Source organism: Protomyctophum bolini (assembly GCF_963924005.1).
Source record: "Protomyctophum bolini genome assembly, chromosome: 10".
NCBI classification, from domain to species: domain Eukaryota; kingdom Metazoa; phylum Chordata; class Actinopteri; order Myctophiformes; family Myctophidae; genus Protomyctophum; species Protomyctophum bolini.
In genome coordinates, this window is record NC_137871.1 from 28417848 (window position 1) to 28441960 (window position 24113).

A 24113-nucleotide genomic window follows, 5' to 3' on the forward strand; every position below is an offset into this window, starting at 1 on the left:
CATTACCATGTGTTGTTCTTGCTTACTGTAGTGTAAATCGCTCTGGATTAAGAGCGTCTGCTAAATGCCTACATTCAAAATTGTAAATTGTATGCAGCGGGAAGGGGGGGTAAATCAATATTGGGCCATTTCAGGTCTCCTCTGGCTTTTTTTAGAAACTCGATGCACAGGTGTTAATTACGGAGTCAATTGTGTCATTAATCAAGTGAGTAGTCCCAGAAGGTGTGGACAGGTATTGGATCTCTCTCTCTCTCTCTGTGTATTTTCCACTATCCTCAGGAAGAGCAGATTACTATCCCTACAGAGTGAGGAGATGGGGGTGACTGTGTTAAAGCAGAGCCTAATCGCACAGGAAGGCTGTCAGGCTTAGGAGTTCTGATACTGACGTCCCCCTGTCCTTCTCTGCTCCATTTCCTTCCCTTGCCGTCGACTGTTCGCGGCTGACGGGGCCAGTCGTGTTTTGACAGTCACTGTCACTTTCTTAAGTCTGTCTGCTGAAATATTATTTAATTCAATACCAACGTATGTAGAAAGAAGTGACCTCATTTAACCCAGTGGTAAATAAAGTGAAAGTCCGTTATTAAAAATGTACCTGAGTAAAAGTATGTAGCCTATTGGTAAAAGTAAAGGTAGTTGATATGCAGAATGTATCAAATGTATTTATAAAATGTATTAAACTAGCAGATCTACAAGATCAGCTATTCAAACAGCTGCAGGGCTGGACAAAGGCTGGAAAACATTGAACTAAAAACAAACATTAAACCTGTATATAATGTAAAAAGTTAAAAACCTGGACACATCGGTAGCATACAGGTAATTGCGACCTCAGTGTCGAACGTGCATGCATGTTGCGGCATGCACAAATTGCACATCCTTGACTATATACAGTATGTGGAGAAGGGCTGTTGTCGCAGATGTGAAGAGATGTTTTACACTTCAAAGCACATTGTTTCTCGGAAGCCTTGGGAATAATAACGAGAAAAGGGTCATGGTTTCACAATGGAAAGGATTAGAAGCATTTGTGTCTCTTCTCCATGGTCTGTTGTTGCACAAATATGCTTTAAAAACAAAAACGGCCCGGACCGTCTGGGCACCTAGGCTTCTGACGTGCTGACAGCGTGCCGCAGGTTCGACTCCCGATCTCGACGGCCTTTTCCGCGTGTCTCCCCCCATCTCTCTCCCCATTTCCTGTCAGTCTACTTTCAACATATCAATAAAGGCAGAAAAAGCCAAAAAAATCGGTCAAAGAACACTTTATATTGAAAACTAGGCTCATGTTATTTTGCTCCCGATCCGATTTGATTTGGAGTATCTGCCGATACCGATTTGTCCCGATCCGATATTTATATTTTTATAGAACACCAATATTATGATATGGATATCATTTTGATGCTCTGCCCGAGTGCCCATGCACCGAAAGGCCTAAAGTGTGTACAAAAATAATAATAATAAAAATGAAATACAAGTATATGTAGTCTGTATATATATATAATCTTTTTGTTTTTGTTAATTGTTGTCTGTGTCACTGTTCTAAAGCTACATGATTATGGCAAAACTTAATATGGGTCCAATGAGATCAGATATTATAATTATTAACTTTTTTAACAAACAAAATCTTATCTTAATGCAATATTCTTATCTTGATGAAACGCAAAAAATAAATAATGTTTTCCTATTCAGACACATACTGTAGCAGTAGACAACAGTAGCAGTAGACAACCCTATTGAAAAACCATGAAATTATACTCCACATAGCAGAAGCAAGTGTCACAGACCAAAAATAGAAGATCTACAAGCTCACAACTCACGACGCGCTGCAACGCATTGTGAGCTTGTAGATCGGCTGTTTTCTGTAATTCTGCCCATGAGGCTGAGCCCTGTGTGCATTTAAGTATAACTCAGGTTCAAGAAGAGACCATTCGCCCCCATCTGCTGCTGGAACACTGTTGCTCCTCGCAGAGCCTGCAGTTTGACCCCTCAGCTAAATCTGTTCCTACAATTTGATTGAGCACATACTGTAAGCGGTGGTCCAGGGGTAGAGTGGCCGGATGGTAACCGCAAGGTTGCCAGTTCGAACCCGGGCTCCCCCAGAGTTAGTGTCGAAGTGTCCTTGAGCAAGACTCTGAGTCTGAACCCCAAATTGCTCCTGATGTGCTGGTTGGTGCCTTGCATCGTTTCCCCTGTCATAGTGTGTGTGTGTGTGTGTGTGTGTGTGTGTGTGTGTGTGTGTGTGTGTGTGTGTGTGTGTGTGTGTGTGTGTGTGTGTGTGTGTGTGTGTGTGTGTGTGTGTGTGTGTGTGTGTGTGTGTGTGTGTGTGTGTGTGTGTGTGTGTGTGTGTGTGTGTGTGTGTGTGTGTGTGTAATGCACAATCTATGTAATTTCATTTACCATTAAAAGCACCATTTACCATGTTATTTAAGCATAAGTGGAGGCCTTGATCAGATGAAAGACTAAGGGCACTTACGCCCCAGGGGGAAGATTTGTGTGATTAAATTGCCCGGAGAAATAAATAAATATCGATCCTGCACCTGTTGCAATTTGTGGATATGCGTGCACCTCTTGACCATTGTGTGTGGTTGCCCTAACAGGGCCTATTCATTATTCCGCCCCTTGTGACATTATGTGGGTCAAAACATCATCATCAGACATCATCATCATACTGTACTTAGTATCGGTGCAACCACACTTGGAATTTCCCAAGATTGCATATTTTCTAGTTTCAACTGATCTTTCATGAGTACAACATAGGTAACTATAGGTTGATCTAGTGATCATAGTTGATCTAGGGGGCGTTGATGGCCTAGCGGTTTAGGCGCATACCACATGGGCTCTGATACAACCTGACACGAGTTGCAGGTAAAATTCCTGAGCCTGATGACCTTTGCTGCGTGTCACTCCCCATTTCCTGTCACTTTAGACTGTCCCATCAAAAAATAAAGGCATTATAGCCCCAAAAATTACTTTCAAAACAAAAGAAAGTTAGGCAATGGCACATCACAATGACACACATGAGCTTGTGACTGTTTTGGACACATAGTTTTGCTCTTTTCTTTTGCCCAAAATATGGACACCAGCTTTGCAATTTGTTAAACGTGATGATGGATGAGAAGTTGCTGAGAAATAATGGTCAATGTATGAATGACCTTGCTGGCGAGATTGTGACGTGGGGAAAGCAATAGGGGATGTGAGAGCAAAATAAAGGTGAGATGTGAGATAATGACCTGAATAGATGGAGCCCAGCTTGGATCCATCTCAAGGGCTCGACAGCAAAGTGGAGCCGATGAATACAAAGAGGACAAGATGAAGGAACGATTATGAGCATGGCTGAGAGAACGGCCTGGATGTGGGGAAATCTCTTAATGTTCTTGGATGGAAAGTCATGCTCTGGAAAACCCTCAGAGAGAGCTAGTCTTCTCCCTGCCTAATCGTAATCGGCCTGACACTCATCCTTTATTGTTGTCGTGGGGAAGCCTTGTATCTCCATTTTTAAACTTGAAGAGAGTCGCGCTAAAGTAGTGAAAATAGCTGATCTGCAAGCTCACAACGTGTGGTGATTGCAGTTCTACAATCTTCGCCAAACATTTTAAAAGTGGAAGTGGTGTGGGTTTCCTAAATATTTAACCAGTGAAATGTGTTAACAAGAGCTTGTGACCAGACCCCCAGGAACGCACCCAGGGGGCCGGGGCCGGTTCCGACGTGCCGCCCCGTGTCCGAAACGGTTGAGAAATGACAGTTACTGTGTGCCGGTCCCTCTACTGTACCCTCTAAGACTATACTGTACTGTCACTGTACTGTACTGCAGTGATACTCAACCTCGCGGAGGCAGACAGCTACTCATAGACAGGCAGACAGACAGCTACTCATGGACAATTAGGCAGGCAGGCAGACAGCTACTCATAGACAGGCAGACAGACAGCTACTCATGGACAATTAGGCAGGCAGGCAGACAGCTACTCAGACAGGCAGACAGACAGCTACTCATGGACAATTGGACAGGCAGGCAGGCAGACAGACAGCTACTCATAGACAGGCAGGCAGACAGCTACTCATAGACAGGCAGACAGTAAGACAGCTACTCATTGACAGACAGACAAATAACTACTCATGGACAGACAGACAGACAGACAGACAGACAGACAGACAGACAGGCAGGCAGGCAGGCAGGCAGGCAAAGAGCTACTCATGTTATGTTATTATGTTATTATAACAGCTACTCATGTTATGTGCAATAATTTGTGCAGTTATGGAAACAGCTCTTTGTGTTTATGCAAGAAAATGTAACACATTTATTTATTTACATATTGTGTGCATGCACATTGTACTTTGATACATTTTGCGAAAATAAAGCAATTGAAAGAGAGAAGTTATCAAGTATCATTAATGTCGTAATTTTATCTACTGGCCCCTGGCCCCTTGCCATTTTTGTAATGTGGCCCACAGGTAAATCTATTTGAGTATCCCTGCTGTACTGGCACACCCGAAATCATCATATATACAGTTAATATGTGCGTGTGTGTGTGTGTTTGTGTGTGTGTTAGGTTGCGCACAGGTGGTGAAAAACAACCATGCTGTTTTCATGCTCATACCTACCCAGCCAGCCAGGAAGGCAGGCAGGCACCCAGCCACACACATAAGTCCGTAAGGAGTGGTTGCACCACTCAAAAAGAGTTGACTTTGACTCAAGCAAGCAGCAGAATATGTTATTTGCCTTCCAATTTAATCCATCAGAGGAGGAGACCTAATGCTTGTTGTGTTGGCTCAGTCCTCTGCTGTCTTGGCAGAGTGAAATTGAGCCTTATGCGTGGCAGAGCAAGAGAGAGGCGGACGAGGCAGGACTTTTCACAGTGCTCTTTTTAGGTGTGTTGATAAAAGCAGGCAGGCCCAAATTAATTTCCATTCCCCGTGACTTTGTGCTGGAAGGGAATTGTGCTCTAATTACTTCTGAGCCGCAAATCCCAGGGAGATAGTGTCAGTGAGTCACCGTGGGTTCCTGTGGTCCTGCTTTGGAGGTTTGGCTCTGTGTGGAGAAAATGAGGAGAAGTAGAGGAGAAATGGGATAAAAAGTGCGGGGGGACAGATGCCCCATGCTGGGATGATATACTTGTCATACAGTACATCACGTATAACGTGATGAAGGGTACAGCCAAGAGTGGTTCAGTGCCAAGTCTCTCCTCATCCTTATGTCGTTAATTTATTTTCTGTGGTTCATGGGTCACTTAATAACCTTCCGTTACACTTCTAATTTGAATCCAAGTGACAATGTGTATAAACCACTGTAGTCTGTCTCTCTGCATTGTGTTGAAGGGACTAGACGGAGCCAGAACTCTCTTTGGAGACAACCTCTGTTTATTCTGACAAGGAATCATAAACAACACGTCTCCACGTTAGTTATTTTTGTAGTGCATGGATTCCTCTCTCGTTCCAATACGGAAATACACCAAGCCAAAGAGCGACAGTACACAACACATAATAAAGTGTAACATACCTGACAAGGAATAATAAACAACACGTCTCCCATGTTATTTTTGTAATGCATGGATTCGTCTCTAAACAGAATTAAACAAACACTGTATAAATCATTTTGCAAGTACAATTCTTATTTTGTTATACTGAGAAGTCAACAAAGACACCCACCTTGTTCCAATACGGCAATACAGCAAGGAAGAGGTGGAGGTGTGGCAGCCTGGCACATGAGCATATACACATGAACCATGGAGAATTAAGTCAGGTAAAAGCACTTATTTGTATGATATTTTGTGTAATTCTATAACGCTATTACAAATGGATGGATAGTATCCAAAAAAACACAACTTGTGTTGAATATCAATGAAGCCCTGGAGAGACTGTGGCCTGTGGGAGAGTCGGCTCCAATCTCGAGGTGCCTCTTGCCCGTGAAATGTACACTGCTACAGTGCCATCAATTCAGATATGTCTGTTATACAGTACTGTGTAAAACAACACCTCATGTATTTCAGGGTTGTAGGATTTTAAATGTTCGAGACAGACCGGATACAGTCACTCACAGCAACCTTCTGACAATCTGATTCTGCTTAGACAGCGAAGAAAATAGGGAGACAGACAAAATGAAGTTTCAGAAGCTGACACAGCCGTAGAGATGATACCCTTTTTTAGTGATTTTATCACTTGGTAAATTTTGTGTGGCTGCACTTCTGATACTCTTCATTTTTCCAGTGCTCGCAAGTCTGGCTCTCTGTGGTGCTCACTCCCCCCACAAGATCTAGATGGATTAATAGAATGAAATGTAGTGCTGTGGCCGCGCTCTGCCATCTTTCTGCCGATTTGGCAGAATGTAAGAGCTCGTCTTTTATTAAGTGTGCAAATGGTCTCCGTGACAGCTAGTGTCAAAAATGTGCAAAAGGTCTATTAATAAACGATAGGAGAGGCCCAAAGGAGGGCTAACCTTTCTGTTGCTTTAACCTTTAGATGGACCTCTCATCATATTTCAACACCTCATCATTTTCCAATTCCGAGCATTTTAACTGTTTTTGTCTCCATGTTGTTAGGCTATAGTAAGTTATTGTGACATTGGGCGTTACATTATCAAACACATGACTAATATAGTACATGACGCTAATGGAAAAGGGTGAATACCCATAGGCCAAATTTGCATTTTTAAGCCAGAGGAAGATGAGTAATTTCATAAACACAGCCTTGGGCAGAATTAGAAGCCATTTGTTCTAGCTTGTAGCCACAGGAACTGGCAGTGAAATGAACATAATACCGTATACGTGCTGTAATAGCGAAACAATATAGAGACTGAATTGAAGCCTTGTGTCCTTTCGTTAATATTCTATATTCTGAGACAGAAAACTGGAAGTAGAACCACAGCATAACTATGGCATGTCAACAAAACATATCCTCAACGCATTGCTTGGCCAACTTTATCAGTTCCAAAAGGATTATTCCATCTCCTGAAGGCGGAAAGTATAAGTGACCTTATTTTCACTCGTTACTCCAATCCTGGCCTAAATATTGTTTCTCCTGTACCCACCATTGTGATGTAAATAAGATGCAGATTGTGCTCTCCCCTGCTCTACTTGAGTGAAAAGGTAAATATTTGCATTGTTCTGCTCGCAGGCTGAAGTGTGCGCCACATTGCATTATTCTATTAACCCGAGTCTTCATGCAAAACGACAATGTATCTGCACTAATCGGCTTATACAACAGCATGTTCCTGAATTCTGGCGCTATATGCTCACACATAAGTGACAGCCATGTGCTGGTCCAGACAGTCACTATAATTAATGCCTAGCGGTTTTCCTTAACACTCAGTTTGCATTTGTGTTGCTGAATGTATTTGTTCCCCTCAATTGTGTTTCCCCTCAAAGGTAATTGACTACAGAGAGCAAGCTACAGTTGTATTTCAGGCCAATCAGATGTAATGAGTGAGCTCAGCATACTGTGTTGCCTGTGAGAGTTGTTATTGATTCCATTTGGCCGCAGGGTGACAGGTCATGTGACCCCTGCATTTCTTCTGTGACTCATCATGCATTGTTTCTCTCAAGACATGGTTAACCTCTTCTGATAGCCGTGTTTAAACACAAACGAGAGTTTAAAACGTTGAAAAGCGGCAATAAAAAAGAGGAGCCTGAGAGCCAGTGTGTGGAATTTGATTTGACTGTTTGTCCAGTACCTGCACTTTTTGATTAGGTCGCTCGCACGTGCATGTACCGTATCTTTTTGATCATACTGAACAAGCCTGTGTGCGTGCGTGCGGTTCTATTTCACAGTATTTCTGGCAGTGAACATGCCTCAGGGCAGTCTTCTGAAATGAAGTATTTTCATTGACACTGCAGCTATCCTGGCAAGCTAATTGGAGACAGCCGGACTTAGCCATCGGTGTTGTCCAATATAATGAATGAATCATAATTGGCAACTAGTGTAATTGTCAAATAAGATGCCGCTCGTGGTATCCATTCCTTAAATTTTTATTTATACCTTTTAAGGCTTAAATGGTATAAGAGATTCACTACGTTTGACCTCCTAGGCTAGGGTAAACAACTTCATGTTTTATTGACTTTAAGCATCTGTTGACAAAGATCAAAACGGTGAGCTTCAAAGAACCTTTGGATTTCTGAGGATTCGTGTTGTGTTGCTCCCCTGCCTATAACTGTGACGGCGTGAAGCCTAAAAATCGCCCTTGACCAAGGGGAATTCCCCCTTTAGCTGAGCGGTTGATCTTTGGTTTCCCAATCGGTAGATTTAGAATTACATACGGAAAGTACCGTGTGCAATACGCATTGTCTGTGACAGAACACTGCTACATCCAAACAAAGTGGAAGTGTACTGTAAATCGGATTACAGTGTAGGATTAAATGTTCTGTGCTGGAAGATATGACGTAGTGTTCTCCACAACAATACGATTTGTTCTCAGATTTACTGGTATTTGCTTTAGATTTGCAGTCATCCTTCAGTGTCATGCATGTAGTTGATTACCATGTGCAGGCTTGGTCTCAAACCTGCGTTATTTCTCTCTCTCTGGCAGTTGTCTGATGTACAACAACAAAGCACAGCAATTCCTTTCCAGTCCTGCAACATTGCAAATTATTTATTGTACAACACAAGATTCTACCTATTTCAACATGACCATCTCAGTATGACATATAGTACTATATCAGTGTGAAACACATACAACACAAGCTGATACTTGCGTAGACACTAGATAGAAATGAGGAAAACGTATGTGTTCTGTGTATACTCGTACTGTTGATGTGATTAAGGCTCAAGCATGCAGAATGATCTTGAGGCTTGTATGCTTTCTGCTCAACATGAGCATAAAGTATTTTAGCAATCCATCAAAACCCCACAAAGAACGTAGAGAGAATCACTGAAGGTGTGCTAGAAAGAAGGCTTATACTGATTACAGTACATGCAATTATATCTTGTCTTGTCTTGTCATAAATAATATGTTGACATTTTATTTGGCAAAAGCATTTTTCATTGTGTGGTGGAGTTATTCTCGCTACAAAAATGGTTTGTCAGTGCAACAGAGTTGATAAAAGATTTATGTGAATGCGATGGATGGCCTCTGATCAAGCATGGCACCATACAGCAAGCTACGTGTTGCTGGTGAATTGAATTAGGCAAAAACATGTCTGCTGAAATGGCTGACTTGCCCTGACTTATTGTAGCAGTGTGAGGCTGTTTTCTGGCATTGCTGTCTTCTGAATGCAAGCCAAGGCCTCCAGCCCAACCTACTGCTATATGTATATAGGTGCAAGCTGGTTTCAGCATCACACCATTTTGACCCATTAAGACCTGAGGCCAATTGTACTATGTCTCAGACATTTGGCTGCAGAAGATTTAAGTTAAATATTAAATATTCCAAGAGTAAGTAAGTACGTTTTCATGATTTTTCAAAAATAGCAGATCTACACACTTGCTTGTACATCTTCTATTTTTGAGGGGCGCTAGCCCCTCCTATATACAGGTTTAATGTTTGTCTTGTCTGTCACTGAGCAAATCGGCATGATGTTATTTTATGATATCGCGATGATTTAAGATGATAAGGGTTGGTAAAGTCCCCCTCACGATCACACGGGTGTGATTTTTGAATAGCCAAATTATACAATATGGTTAAAGTGGTTAGATGACATGGCTGCTTTCCCAGTTTGAATGTGTTATAGATACTTCTATACCAATTGGAACTGGGCTCTGCACAGGCTGTTTAGATGTTGTATGTTCTCTCTTAATCCCTGTGAGATGAGGGCTGTGGTCTGTGCTTCTCCTTGTCAAGTGTCCCATGGCTGAGACCTTATTGGTTCTTTTACTCTGGATAGATTCTGTCTCTGAGCCTGGAAATGGCCTGAAGGCACAATCAGGCCAATGAGAGCAAAGTAGATAATGGTTCTATTGATGTGGTCATTACATGCCGAGCTTGATGGGTCACTTGGTTTGTAGTATAGTTGGAGCTTTGCAGTCGGGGCTCTCATGCTCACTTTTCATGTTGAGCTCAAATGAGGTTGGTTGGGGTTGCACTTTGAATGAATAATAACCCAGTAATCCACCTAAAATCCCTCAGGATCCGTTGCAGTTTGAAGGAGGCCGCAGCCAAGCTTACGCTTTTACAACTGCTTGAGGTCAAGCCACGTTGTAGAGGAGATGTTATTCATTATCACTGAAGCACTCCTTGCCTGTACATATACTGTATGCACTCAGTTGCCCTGGTTGCTGAAGTCTTTGAAAATGTTCTCACTACACAAAGAGTGTTGGATTTGTGAGCTATAATAACAAGTTATGAAGGACATAGTCTTCACAGAAGAAGATTATTTCTCTTGTTTTTCATCGCTGTGTGCTCGTGCGTCACCATATTACAGTAGTAGTAACAGTTGTACATTAGTATGCTGCACAAAACTGAGGAGCCATTAAAACAATTCCCCAAATGTGTCACAAAACAGGCCGTGGCTGTCAACAACGCTAAATAATTAACGCCTAACATATTACTTGGACCACAGCCGGGCTTGATTATGTCCCCTTTTTTAGACTCTTTCAGGGAAACCTATTCATCAGGGAGCCATTAAATCGCTGCTCCGAGTGACATCAGACCCACTCCTCCCCCGCTTAAAAGCTTGATAGTTCGTCGTATGACCGTCGTGAATGGAAATGAGAAGATCTATACGCTCATGCCCCGCCGAAGATGCAATGCGTCGTGAGCTTATAGATCTGCTATTTTCCACAATACGGTCCACGACACTGTCATACGGTGGAGGCATAAATTACAGTAGTATCCCACGGCGCAAAAAAATAACTCCTCATGCCCGCTGTAATCAAAGGAAATTCAAAGCATGAGCACATTCACTTTAGCCCTGCTAATCTCCAGCTCTGACAATTTCCCTCTGGAGGAACCACTGGAGGGGGGGTTGGGGGTCACGTGAAATCTCTTTCGGGTGGAAACCTCATTATATCCAAAATTTGTACTTTTCAGGATTCAAATAAAAAAATCACACCTGTGTGAACCAAGTGGTGCAATTCCCTCCCCCCCCCCCCCGCCCCCCCCCTCTCTCTCTCTCTCTCTCTCTCTCTCTCTCTCTCTCTCATTAGAGACACAGCACTACCCCTCTCTCTGTTTCTGGCGCCCCCTTCTGGTATAAATAAGTAACTACTCAGGCTCATGGACACAGGTACACACACACACACGTGTGTACACGGACAAAGCTGGATGTAGAAGTGGTTGCACCACTTAAAAAATATAGGAAAAGCAAGGACAAAATGCGTCGCTTTGTGCAGCATTTCAAGCCTGGGGATCTGCTACTTTTGATGCTTTTCTGTGCCGCTGTAGTATGATGAACTAAAAGTTGGAGATTTCGAGGTCTTTGCCACAGGCATAGGGTCCTTTGGGCCACTCGGGCACAGGCCCAGTCAATTGAGCTCTTGCCCTGTCTAGCTTCTGACATACTGGGGCGAAGAAACAAGGAAAACAACAAAAGATAGCCTACAATTCAGTAACCTTGCGTCACCAGCCCTTCACCCTGCATACACATTTCTGTTGTAGCCAACGTGTCAAAAATCACACCAACTGCAGCAAGCCGCCTTATTCTTTTTAAATGGTCCCCCATTAGCAAGTCGGTAAAAATGGTCGGAGTTGCGCGTCCCCCCCCCCCTCCTATGTCCCGTCCCCTCCTGTCCGGGCCCCTCCTACGTCCCGTCCCCTCCTACGTCCCGTCCCCTCCTACGTCCCGTCCCCTCCTGTCCGGGCCCCTCCTACGTCTCCCCCATCCTGTCCGGGCCCCTCCTACGTCTCCCCCATCCTGTCCGGGCCCCTCCTACGTCCCGTCCCCTCCTGTCCGGGCCCCTCCTACGTCTCCCCCATCCTGTCCGGGCCCCTCCTACGTCTCCCCCCATTCTGTCCGGGCTCTTTGCACATGGCTGCACATGACTGAAAGGACCCCAGGTCCAGACAAAGGCAGAAAACTAATTTTACCATTTATACTCTGACCAGTATAGTGTCTGTTTTTGAAGCATTCTCCATTCAAATGAAATAAAGAGTAGAATATTGTGAGACCCAGTGTTGCTGTTGCTCAGTTGTGCCAAATGTCTTTGCATGGCACTTGATTTCCTGGACCCTCCTTCTTTGGCAGCACTTGCAGTCTGTTCAGCCTAACACAGACAGGCATGGCTCCTGTGTAATTTTCCCCCACAGAGAGATACAATCATTTCATAAAACACTGGGTCAGTTTGTGAGTTTTCCAACATGCATTGGTGTTGATGATGGTCTGTCACTTTTTGCACTCTTATGAACAGACTCTATATTGTTTCATCCACCCAAAGAGCCTCATCATTCGTTTGTCAGAGTGCAAGGCTTTTCTGTTGTTTATGGAACAAAACTGTAGTATAGCAAAAATATGGCGACAAATTACCTTTGCTATATGTAGCACTTCCTGTATGACGGAAGCATTGTAAAATGATCTGGCTCAACAGTGGGGCCTAATCTAAAGCCGGCTGGTATAATGTCATCATGAGTCCGATTTAAAAGATGTGGAGTCTTCCTTAGCTGACTGGAGCTTGGATTAAATGTTTGATGCTGATCAGTCCACTGGTTTGCAAGGTTAGCCACAAACACATACACACGTACGTGCATGTGTGCACAGACACCGACACGCACACGCACACACACACACACACACACACACACACACACACACACATGCACATGCGCACACATACACACACACAGGGGCAAAATCATCATCTCCGTCTTCGGCCTGGCGTTGATAATTGATTGCTGTAAATTAGAAGACGGCAGACCAACGTGTTCATTCTTCTTTGGGACCCTGTACCCGGAACCAAAATCTTATAAGGGATCACATAACCACCAGGGCATGTCATTGGCTGCACATAATCTGCAGTCACCTCTCAGTAAAACACCTCTCCCCAAACGGGCAACAAAGTGCACAACACTGTCTGTCATGTTTGAGAGACAAGCATTGACTTCCCCTCCATCGACCCAAAAGTCTGTCAAGTTAGTGTCTGAAACCAATCAGTGCCACGTGTATAACCCAAGCCAAAAGGCTCAGCTGGGCTTTGTGTTGGGAAATGGACTGCCAAAAAAGCCCTTCAAAGTCATTTCTCCCGATCAGAGTCTTGGGGATTCGTGTTAATCCACCGTACCCATCATCTATAAATAACTGGCACTCCTTGTAGAGAGGACGGTTAGAACGAGAGGTTGGAGGCTAGACACTTTATAAGGCCTATCATTCTTCATTTTTGGTCTGTTGCGCAAAGCAAATTGGAGGAGGACAGTGGGAACAGTGGGAGGAAGTATGTGTGCCGGGTGTCGATGGGTGAGTGGTAGGCAAGAACAACGGTTGTTAAAAAACACTTTCAACCTGGCGTGGTGTCCCTGTAGTGAACAGCATGTTGTTATAGGAGACTATTCTCCAAGATTTTTGTAAATACCAAAACCAGCAGATCTACAACAAGCTAGCTCAGCTACTTTAACAGCTTTAACGGCTTTCGAGCAAAGGTTTACCATTTGCTATGCCATCAATAATGTACAAAACTTTTACTGCCAAAGTGTGCATACTAAATTCCTAAATATGTGAAGCAAGTAATTTATTTAGTGACGCTGTTTTTCTTCAACTTGAAGACACCAAAGGGCACACTTCCCAGTCAGAAAGTCTACTCTTGCGGTAACAACACAGCCTTGTTATGATATGCAGAGGATTGTTTGTTCCACGTCACCGCATCGCCAGATATTTGTTTAATAAATCACAGTGGGATAAGGCGATTAAGCAAGCTAATACCTATTGTGGTATTAATTGCTAAGAAGTTCATTAGAATGCATACCAAATGGGGTACACAGTACACACCTCCTGTAGGATTTAATATGGCTGATTATAAATACTCAATAGAGAAACTGATACAGTACCATTAATACACCTTGTGCACACGCTAGTCGATGGGGTTTAATAAGATCCTTGTAATTACAGTTCCTGTCACCTTTCGTTACCAGTAGTCTTGTCAGCATAACCAAATCTGCCATATTCATTTACAATTACTTATTACCCTTTTAAAAGAAAATCCCCCACAGAGCACACATTTTATAAAATGTGTTTTGTAATATAAAACCAGTTAATAGGCTTTCATGCTAATAGTGTTAAATAGAGGGCTATGCAGTTCTGGTTCAAAACATTGCAATGGAGATATATAGCCTACTTCTATGTAGTGTATGCAGTATAAATACCTGCGGTAGATGTAACCATTTCCTACCTTTGCTGTCTTTATCTAATCCCTCTTCCTCGTCATCTCGTTTAATATTCAAAAACAGAATGTGTGAAGTTACTAATTGGCAATATTGTGGACTTGAGTGTGACAGCTCTATGCCTTAAGGCAGTGGCTCTCCAACGGTGTGCTATGAAAAAAGTCCAGGTGTGCCTGTAAATGTAAATTTAGATGGCATGTTATGTAGACAGATACCAGATCATTTTGTAGACATGGCTTCCTACTGTATATTGTGTATAGTTTCAATGTACAGACTGTTGATCTTTTTTAATATATTATAGCCTACTGTACCTAGACTGATGATAGGTTCTCGGCTTGCCTATATGATCCTAGATTATTATTCATGCATTACTTTGTCGCTCTGAATTAAGCGCGTCTGCAAAATGCCTAAATTGAATTCCAGTCTGACGAGCAAAAGGCAGCTTCCTGTTCAATATTTCTTTTATAATTACAGCCTCTCTGTAGCATTCAAAGATTGTGGAAGAGTAGTCTGGTGTGTCATAGGTGGAACTTTAATCATTTTAAAGCTTAAGTTGCTAACCATATACTTAATTTAATTACTTTGTACCCCGTTTTTTTATCACAGGGGGACAAAATCGGTGAAAAACGTGCATATTCTTTAAAAAATATTCCTAAAAAAAGAGAAATTAAGTTGGGAATTTCTCCTTTGGTCCACCCATTCCTAGGACATGTGAGAATGGTCCAGTAGGTGTATCTATCACACTATCACTAAACACTGTACCCCTGAGTGGCTAGATGGAAACCACAAGGTTGCCAGTTCGAACCCGGGCGCCCCCAGAGTTAGTGTGGAAGTGTCCTTGAGCATGACACTGAACCCCTAATTGCTTCTGATGTGCTGGTTGGTGCCTTGCATGGATTCCGCCGCCATCGGCGTATGAATGTGTGAATGTAATGCACAATCTATGTAAAGCGGTGGAAATCACCCGTGTTTAGGGCTTGTTTTCATATACCTGGTTGCTTATTTCTCTCCCCAACTGTCAACACTGGAGGAGAGTGCGTGGCTGATTTACTGTTACTTATGGATGTTGTTACACACTAAGAACTGCATCCTGCATGCATGTAGGCCTACACACTATTTCAATACTCAGTTTAACCCTCTGTAGCCTTCCCTAGGAGCACTGCTAATGATTTCCAATGATTAACCTATAATTAGCTAGTTATAGGTGGACTAAGGGTTAATTGAAAATGAATTTAACAGCAAATTGTTTATTGCATCATCATCAAAATGTGACTACTACAGTGAATGTAGAATTGGATACTACATGTCGTGTCCAAAAATGATAGTTGGTAGGGTATAATGGTTTGTGGTCATTCATTGTTGAATGGTTCAGCTGCTATTTGTTATCATCACCCTTTGGTAAAAATCCATCATATCATACAGATCATTGACAATGGTAATCAGTGCCTTTCATTGAATACTATATTAACAAAGTACAGCAAGTACAATTACGCAAGCAGTGCTAAAAGTGCTAAAACACAAAAAATGGTTGATGGCTTCCATTGTGGTCCTATATATTTAATTCATAATATGGTCACTGATTCCATGCTTTTTTTAGTGGTCAGCACTCAGCTGTACAACAGACGTAGCCTAACTATTTGATAAATTTGCAAAGCCATTGGAATTTTTACATCAGTGAATTGATATGCTTGCATATTGTTTCTGTGGCAAAAACCTCTTATCTCCATATTTGTACTTTTTGTGTTTTTTGGACCAACATGAGTTGGTGTTGGCTAGACCTCACTTGGTGCTGAGAAAAACTGTTAAAACAGACAACATAGAAAAAAGCAGCGGTACTTGACAAAGACCTCACGGTCGAAACATCATATGTCCTGCCTGCTGTGTCGCTGAATAAAAGTATTCTGGAGCATTACAAAGTGAGTTGCGAGCAGCTGCTATTTTCTGGATATTAATTTATAGACATACTGTATGCCATCATCAATCATAAGTTGTAGATCGGAGTGATTTACATTAACCACTTGAACCCTAGATCCCTATTCTGAGGAGAACTTTAGCCAAAACATAGCAGATCTACAAGCTCACAATGCCTCGCGGCGGGCATGATTGTGATCTTTGTGATTGTGAATGTTATGATTGTAATTTTATAGTGGGGGGAAAAACGTTGAAGACCCCTAGATGGAAAGACAGAAAAGCAGCACAATTAGATATCTAAGATGAGGATGATGAGGATGATGAAAATAGCGATGACAATGATTAATGCTCGTTTGCATAATAGCACAAAATACTGAAGAGCAACATCCAATCAGGGAGAATAAGTGAACATGCCTAGCCTGAAATGGAAGGGTAGCCACGGTTACCAGATTGCATTATCTTCCATCCATCATAAGAATTGCTATTTCGTAGATTTAATCTTTTGTTTTTAATATATGTATAAAAATGATGACATCAGAAGGAATGGGACGTGTTCAATTCAGTTCACTGTGAAACCTAGCGCAGAAAGACCTGGTATTACCTTTGTGATTAATTAGAACAAATTTGCCTCTTGAATCCAGTGGTGGAAGAAGTGTCAATTTTTTTAAGTAAAAGCATAAATTCCACAATGTAGACATAGTAAAAGTCCTGTAATCAAACTTTTGTACAAAAGTATTGGCATCAAAATATGCTTTATCAAAAGTAAAAGTACTAAAATTGGAAATACTAAAGCAAAGGTTCTTAAAGGAGTAGTTCACCAAGAAATTATTGTCTATCAATTACCCCATGAAGCATGATGACCGGCGGAGTCTCCATGCAGTATAGGAGACTCAATGGTGACTCTTTGAGTCTCCTACCGGAGAGACTGCCAGTCATCAAAGTTTTGAGAAAATAATTAGAAAATAAGTCATTTTTGGGGGGGAACTACTTCTTTAACCCATTTTGGGGCGGGAACCCCTTTTGGTGTTTTAAGCATTATGTTATGCTTTAGCTGTTGAAAAATAGCAGATCTACAAGCTCATAGCGCGGAACCAAGTGCCGTGCTACGAGCTTGTAGGTCTGCTATTTTTGAAAAATCGTGAAAATGTGGCGCAAATCTTTGAATATTATATATTCTTTCTTAAACTCAAATCTTTGGGGGGTCCCTGGAACAACATATTTTCAGATGGGGGTCGGTGGCCAATTTCATATAATTCTGGGGGTCCTTGACACGAAAATGTTTGAGCACCACTGACATAGAAATAGAATAGAAATGTTTTTTTTCATAAAACTGTCAGGATTTAGAAGACATTTGTAGAATCGTCCAAAAGTCAAAATGGGTTAATGTACAGTACTTTAGTACAAGTACTGCTGGAATCCATAGCACTCCAATCATGACTCTGATCTAATCACAGGTATAAAATAGGAAACAAATAACACCTGCATGTGTTCTGTGTTTTACGAGGCCACATTTCTTCAGCTCTTCCTTTGCCTGACAGTGATGCAATGGAAAACATGCAGCGCTTCCACATAATGTCTTGTGCGGATAAAATGTCCCATGGCACCTCTGTGCTCCTGAGTGGGGAATACTGTGGGTGTCAGAGCAATCAGCGCTGCTTAAAGGCATAAAGCCAGCGGCTCCTTCCCGCTGTTGGCCTGTCTAGCCCACTGCACTCGAACCCTGATCAGAGCTGACACACCTGGTCCTGGGGAGTGCACACAGTAGCATGTCCTCCGCTGCCTTTGAAACCAATTAAAGTTAAATTTAAATTATTTGGAAGTCCATTAACAGCCATCAAGCTCAAGCAGGGAAGTAATGGTTTATCACTAATGATAGTCAGATTGCTCTTTCTCTGGGGAATTACTCGATAACGGTGCTTTTCGCAGCGTTATCCCAGGCCAAGTATGTATTTGACGGAAGCGCTCATCTAAAGGTTTCACTCTTGTTTTCACTCCTGATGGCTGGTCAACCTCGGACAACTGAACACATTATGTCAAATTAAATTACATCAAAACGTTGACTTTATCATGGTAGAAACTGTCCCATTTTAATGGCAGTTATTCAGCCCACAAACCATTGGCTAACATCCCATGGATTAGCACGGGTCCCCAAGCCCAGGTTTGGAATGTGCTATCTGCAGTATAGGCTGTATCGGCCAAAAGGCTGTGTATTTTGCAGACATCATCTCTGCAGTGCTATACGTGCGGCTCCCCAGAGTCGAGCAGACGTCAAAGCTCACTATGGGCTCATGGTTTAAGCATGTCAGCATGACTAAAAGATCACTTGTGCATGCTGCTTTAATGACAGACCCCATGTCGCGATAATAGCTCGTGTTCTTTGTGGCCCTCCCCCATGCGTGTTCATCCTCTGGGAGTTGGTAAATGGAGCTTACCCCCAACTCCCCAATTCCCTCCACAGTGGCCACACTAAATCCACAGATCCAATGTTTCGGCTGCCTCTACTCCGCTTCAGTTGTTGATCCATGGTGGTCGATCTTGCAGTAAATGTTTCCTTATCCCGGCCCATAAACAATACGATACCTGAGATGTTGGCTCAGCAGCATTCATGTGCAAACACGTTCTCGAAACAGACAAGATACCAATTTGTCAATTTCCCAATTCTTGCTCAGTGTAGCAAATAGCCTCCCCCCCAACCACCCTCCACCCCCCTCCGCCCGTCTTATTTTCTCTCTGGAAGATCAATAGTCTTCCATACCTGGAGGGAAGCGTTCCACGAGATGCTATGGATAACCCCCCTCTGACTTTTACAGCAATATTAGACATGGATTACACATACATGCAAGGAGATTTATGTACCAGTAATAAATGGCCTGCAGTAGCCGACAGCAGTCAGTGGTCTATAATGCTCCGGCTATTGTGTATCTAAAATGAGTCATTCACTTTATTTATGGCTTCCTGATGACACTGACCGTAAATAACCTTGCATAATACACAGAGCTCCCTGTGAGTGAATTACCAGGGACGACGAGATGGCATAAAATGCCATTTCCCCTCATTATTGTCCGCCCAGCCATTTTTCTACCCTGATAGCTTTGCATTGCGTTACATACATTCCTGTGTAAAGAACATGGTGCTTAAGTTTTTTCCCTGACAGTAGTACAATGAGATTAGGGGAGATGGACTGGCTCATAATGATGACCATTTCAGTGTGTCTCTTACCCAGATGAAGAATGACTGAATCTGTCTCTTCCTTCCATCTCATTATGATACTCCACACCAATCAATGGACAGCAGGCCGCTCTATCTCCAAGTGTCATGTTTAATGAACACACAATTCATTCATTTACAGACTGAGATATAAGACAGAAAGGCGGTGTCGGGTGCATAGAGAAGTAGTGAGAGAGGGTGGAGCGGAGGAGTGAAAATTAAAGGAATGAGTTGACAAATGAAACAGCAGGGAGGGAACGAATGAGAGACACAGAAGGAATGGGTGACAGAAAATGATTTAGTAGAGAAACGAGAGAATCCATTAAATTAATAGAAGCCAGGGTATAGCTGTTAACTGAGGGAAACGGGCAATTCGTGCACAATGGATCCTCTGTCTCCTATATGCACGTACCCTAGCTGAAGCTTAACTTATACTTCATCACACAACTGTGTTGCTCACTGAAAAGCTAACAATATGGGGTGCATGTGGTTGGAGTCAACAACACTTCACACTTTCATATGGGCTTTACCTCACGGTACTATACACAGAAGCTTTAGAGTGGTACTATTATTTTGTTCAGACCGGTTCTGCCAAGAATATTAATTTGATACTGTTTCCTGCAAGGCCAGCTACTGTAAGGTAGGCAATTAAGTCCTGTATATACTGTAGGGAACATGAGAAACATGGGACAGAACATGAAAAATGCATTTATGGTTCTCGTCCCCTGTCGTATTCCTTCCATGTAACGATGGTGTCTGTTGTTAGCCATGCCCGTAAGTGCAAACAGCACGCATGTAAAAGGGAGCCCTCCATTTTTGCATTATGCTGACGCTTTCGATATTTCTCTTTTGTATCGGAAGAATCTTCAGACAGAATTCCTGTCTGCGGGGACGTTGCCGCCCGATTCGTTGACCGTGCCGACCCGCGGCCCCTTATGGAGAGGGCAACCCTTTCAAGGTAAGGACTTGTATCCCTGAGCTGAAAAGAGCCAAGTCAACAGTCCCCCTGGAATGCATTTAGAGACTCATCAACGTTGGCCTGTGCTGAGAAGCATCAGCTCAGCTCTTTTGCTCGGCTGTCCCTTGTGGCAAACACATACTCATTAAACAACTTCCCTAACAGCCAGACACGGTGAGAGGGAATTTTCAGCAGCCTCCAGTGGTTCACAGAGCCACGGACTGAAAGCCTGCAACTATTGATCCATCCGCCCCAGTCGGAGAAGAAGTGAGATCAGAGGCATATGATCATCAGTGATCATGAAAGCGTTTGTGTTGAGCACCAACTCATTATGCAGATGATTGAGGTGCTTTCTAATAGAACTCTAATTCACTCCAATAGGTTTGTTTTATTTTGGGGGGGGTTTATTTGATTTTTTCAACATGAGCAATGATTGATTATTGGTCCCCTGGAGCCAGTGAGAACAAAGCAGCAGAAACATTCCCTCAACGGTGAAATTGACTGAAATCCAGCCTTTCACATTTTGGACTATGTTGGTAAAGATTTCATGTTGCATATCATGAACCTGGCTGCTAGGTCCAAGGCGTCTGCAAACATGGAATCATGACGATTTAAATCCTATGTTCGGCCCTATAAAGTAGTCCATCAGACTTTTCCAGTATAGGCCTGTGAGGAGATTTTTTTCAATTTGGTTTTGCGGTCGAGGTCACCCCCCCCTGGATAGATACCCCAGTGAAAACTTTATCAATCCATCCATCACTCCATTATTCCCTCTCTCTTTCTCCCTCTTTTGCTTTCTTCTCCAGCTCTCCCGCTCTATCTCTGGCCCAGCCGCTACAAAGCCTGTGCTTGGACAGGGAATCCAGCAGGACAGTCACAGGACACGCACGCACGCATGCACACACGCATGCACTACACACTATTATTCTGATAAGATAGAAAGAAAAAACAAGTTTAAGGACAGAGAAAATAAAAAATAAAATGCCATGCATGCACATGGAATGGAAGCATGTAGCCGTAGTATAGCCTATACTATATGCTTGCTTGTACATAGGTGTGCACACAAACGGGTGTCTTTCACGCACACGCACACACACACACACACACACACACACACACACACACACACACACACACACACACACACACACACACACACAGTTTCCCTCTTCATTACACAAACAAGAAGTCCTTGGACCAGAAGAAGGATTTCAGCTCACCTCTACGTACATCTGAAACTCACTGGACCCCGCTCTGTTTGCAGGCTACATATCTCTTATTCATGTATGCAATCACACCTCACCCGTGGGTCTCTCATATCTAATCTCACTGCTTCCAGGGAGAGAGAAAGACTGGGAAACATGTACTTTCCTTTCAGACTTATGTTGTTGTTTGTACATGTATTACCATCACTGCATTGCTGTGTGTGTGTGTGTGTGTGTGTGTGTGTGTGTGTGTGTGTGTGTGTGTGTGTGTGTGTGTGTGTGTGTGTGTGTGTGTGTGTGTGTGTGTGTGTGTGTGTGTGTGTGTGTGTGTGTGTGTGTGTGTGTGTGTGTGTGTGTGTGTGTGTGTGTGTGCGTGTGCGCGCGCGCGCTTTGTTTGACTGGTGCCATACTGCCTTCTCCGCCATGATACCTGCCAAGGGGTCACTGGCTGGAGTCACTGGCTGGAGTTCCGTTACACTTACACTTACCCTAACCCTACTTAAAATGTTCATTTTAAAACTACTTACATACTGAAATGTAAAATATGACATCACAAAGGTAGTGAAACCTGACACTGAATCTGCCCAGATCTGCACAACTGTATCTTATATCTCAGCCTCACACTTTGCACGCAATACCAGTCCAATACATACGAGGAGATTCTCAAAAGAATGGGCTTTCACGGCCAGTCTGCCACTAAAGCTGTGCAAATCAGACAAAAAGATTACAGTGTAATTCTCAGAACAATGAAATGCACCCTTAACTGCGCTGCCAAGCAAATAAGAACTCTGTGCTCCAGTTCTATTTGCACATATTTAAATTAGGTAATACTCGTATGCATAGCATATACATTTGGCATGAAATCAACCCCTTTCTATGCAAATGAGCCTCATTAAAACAAACCGGGGCTAACAAACGCCAGTCCTCATAGCCACACGCACTTTTTGAGTAAAAAATTGTCTTCAATTATTCTCAACATATTCAGACTCTGTTAGAGTCTAACCATCTATTTTTATCCACCCTCTCCTCATTTTTTTTACTTTTTGAGTGCTCGGATCTCCGCCTTGTCTTTACTACTCAATCCCACTGATCTTTGAAGCATCAGCCCTACTTTACATTATTATTTTTTGCATCTCCATCGAGCACCTGGTTGATTTTCTTTTTGTCGCTTTATCTCCAGAGAGTTGATGTAAAGTAACTGAAGTGTGTCTGTAATGGTTGTCATGCCCAAACCTGTATTTCCCCTACTTTCACACATGACCCAATTCTGGTTTTGGAGAAATCATGTTGAATACTAATTTCGTTGTGTCATACCAACTCTGGTGGGTGTATAGGCCTACTGCTGAAGCGTTATTCATACAACGTATTCATTACAACAACTTGAACAAAGTCAGCTGCTTGTTATACTGCCATTAGGTGCACTGGGCCTATTAGCTAATACTTAGTACACATAGTATTGATGATTAATTGCTGGGAGTCGACTTTATTCTGTACAATTTAATTTCCCCTCTCAAAAGCTTGACACCAGGGCCAGGCATCTCCCAGTGAAGTTCTCAATGTGCATTTTCTAGGTCCGCTGTTACACAATTGTATTTTCTTCTTTTGTATCAGTTTTTATTGAATTTTCAGAGCTCTTGCTTCATCAGTCTTCATAATGCCGCTTTCCAATTCATAGCATGAAGGTGACTGACCTTGGATGCAAGGTCTCTAGTTTGAATGAAGCCTGATTTATACTTTCTCATAAGAAGTATGAATTAAGCATTTAATTAGCAAGTCAACTGAACCCTAATTACTCCAACAGAATTGGTCTTGGCCAATTGGTAAAACACCATTTCAGGACAACTCAAATGGATCTTCTTTTAGGTACTCTTAGGGTAGGAAAAAGCTTTTGCACACCTAGAAATCAGGCGTATGCACTATGCACAGTTGTGTTGGCCCGTGGACATCAATGAAAGGAATGAAAATACACCCGCACACTGTGTATCTGCTCGGTACATGAGTTTTTTTCTTTTAATAAGGCAACGTTTCGGTCCCTCCGGACCTTCTTCAGGCTTCTTTCATTCCCTTCATTGAGGTACTCTTAGGGAGCATGCTACAGTACACCTCACCTCCCCTAACAATAGGGACTTCCTGAATAGGGCTTTGAATCTTTGGATGTCCCACGATTCGATTCGATTCTGATTCCGATTCTTGGGGTCTCTCTCTCTTCGTTGACATTAAGGAAGTATTTAGACATCTACATGGGTATCTTGGTGGTGTAGCGAATCTTGTAGACCAGACCCATTGCAAGATGCTGTACTCTTTCGTCAACCCTAAGCCATTCCAGCCTATCAAAATGGGCAGTGGGTTCTGGGAGTGAGGCCTGACCAGTTTGTTTTGGGAAGTCTGGAGCCTTGTTGTATAAAAGCCTTTGAAGTGCAGTGGTACCAAGAGGTGCATGCATAGTCGAAGAAACCTTGTACGAAGGCTCCTGTTAGGGTCTTTAAGGTGTTTTTGTTGACCAGTGAGGAGATCCTGGACAGGAATCTTGTTCTTCCCTTGGTAAACATACGGCGAGCATGGACGATTATTATTGATGCAGACAGAACACGTACATGAACAATACCCCGTT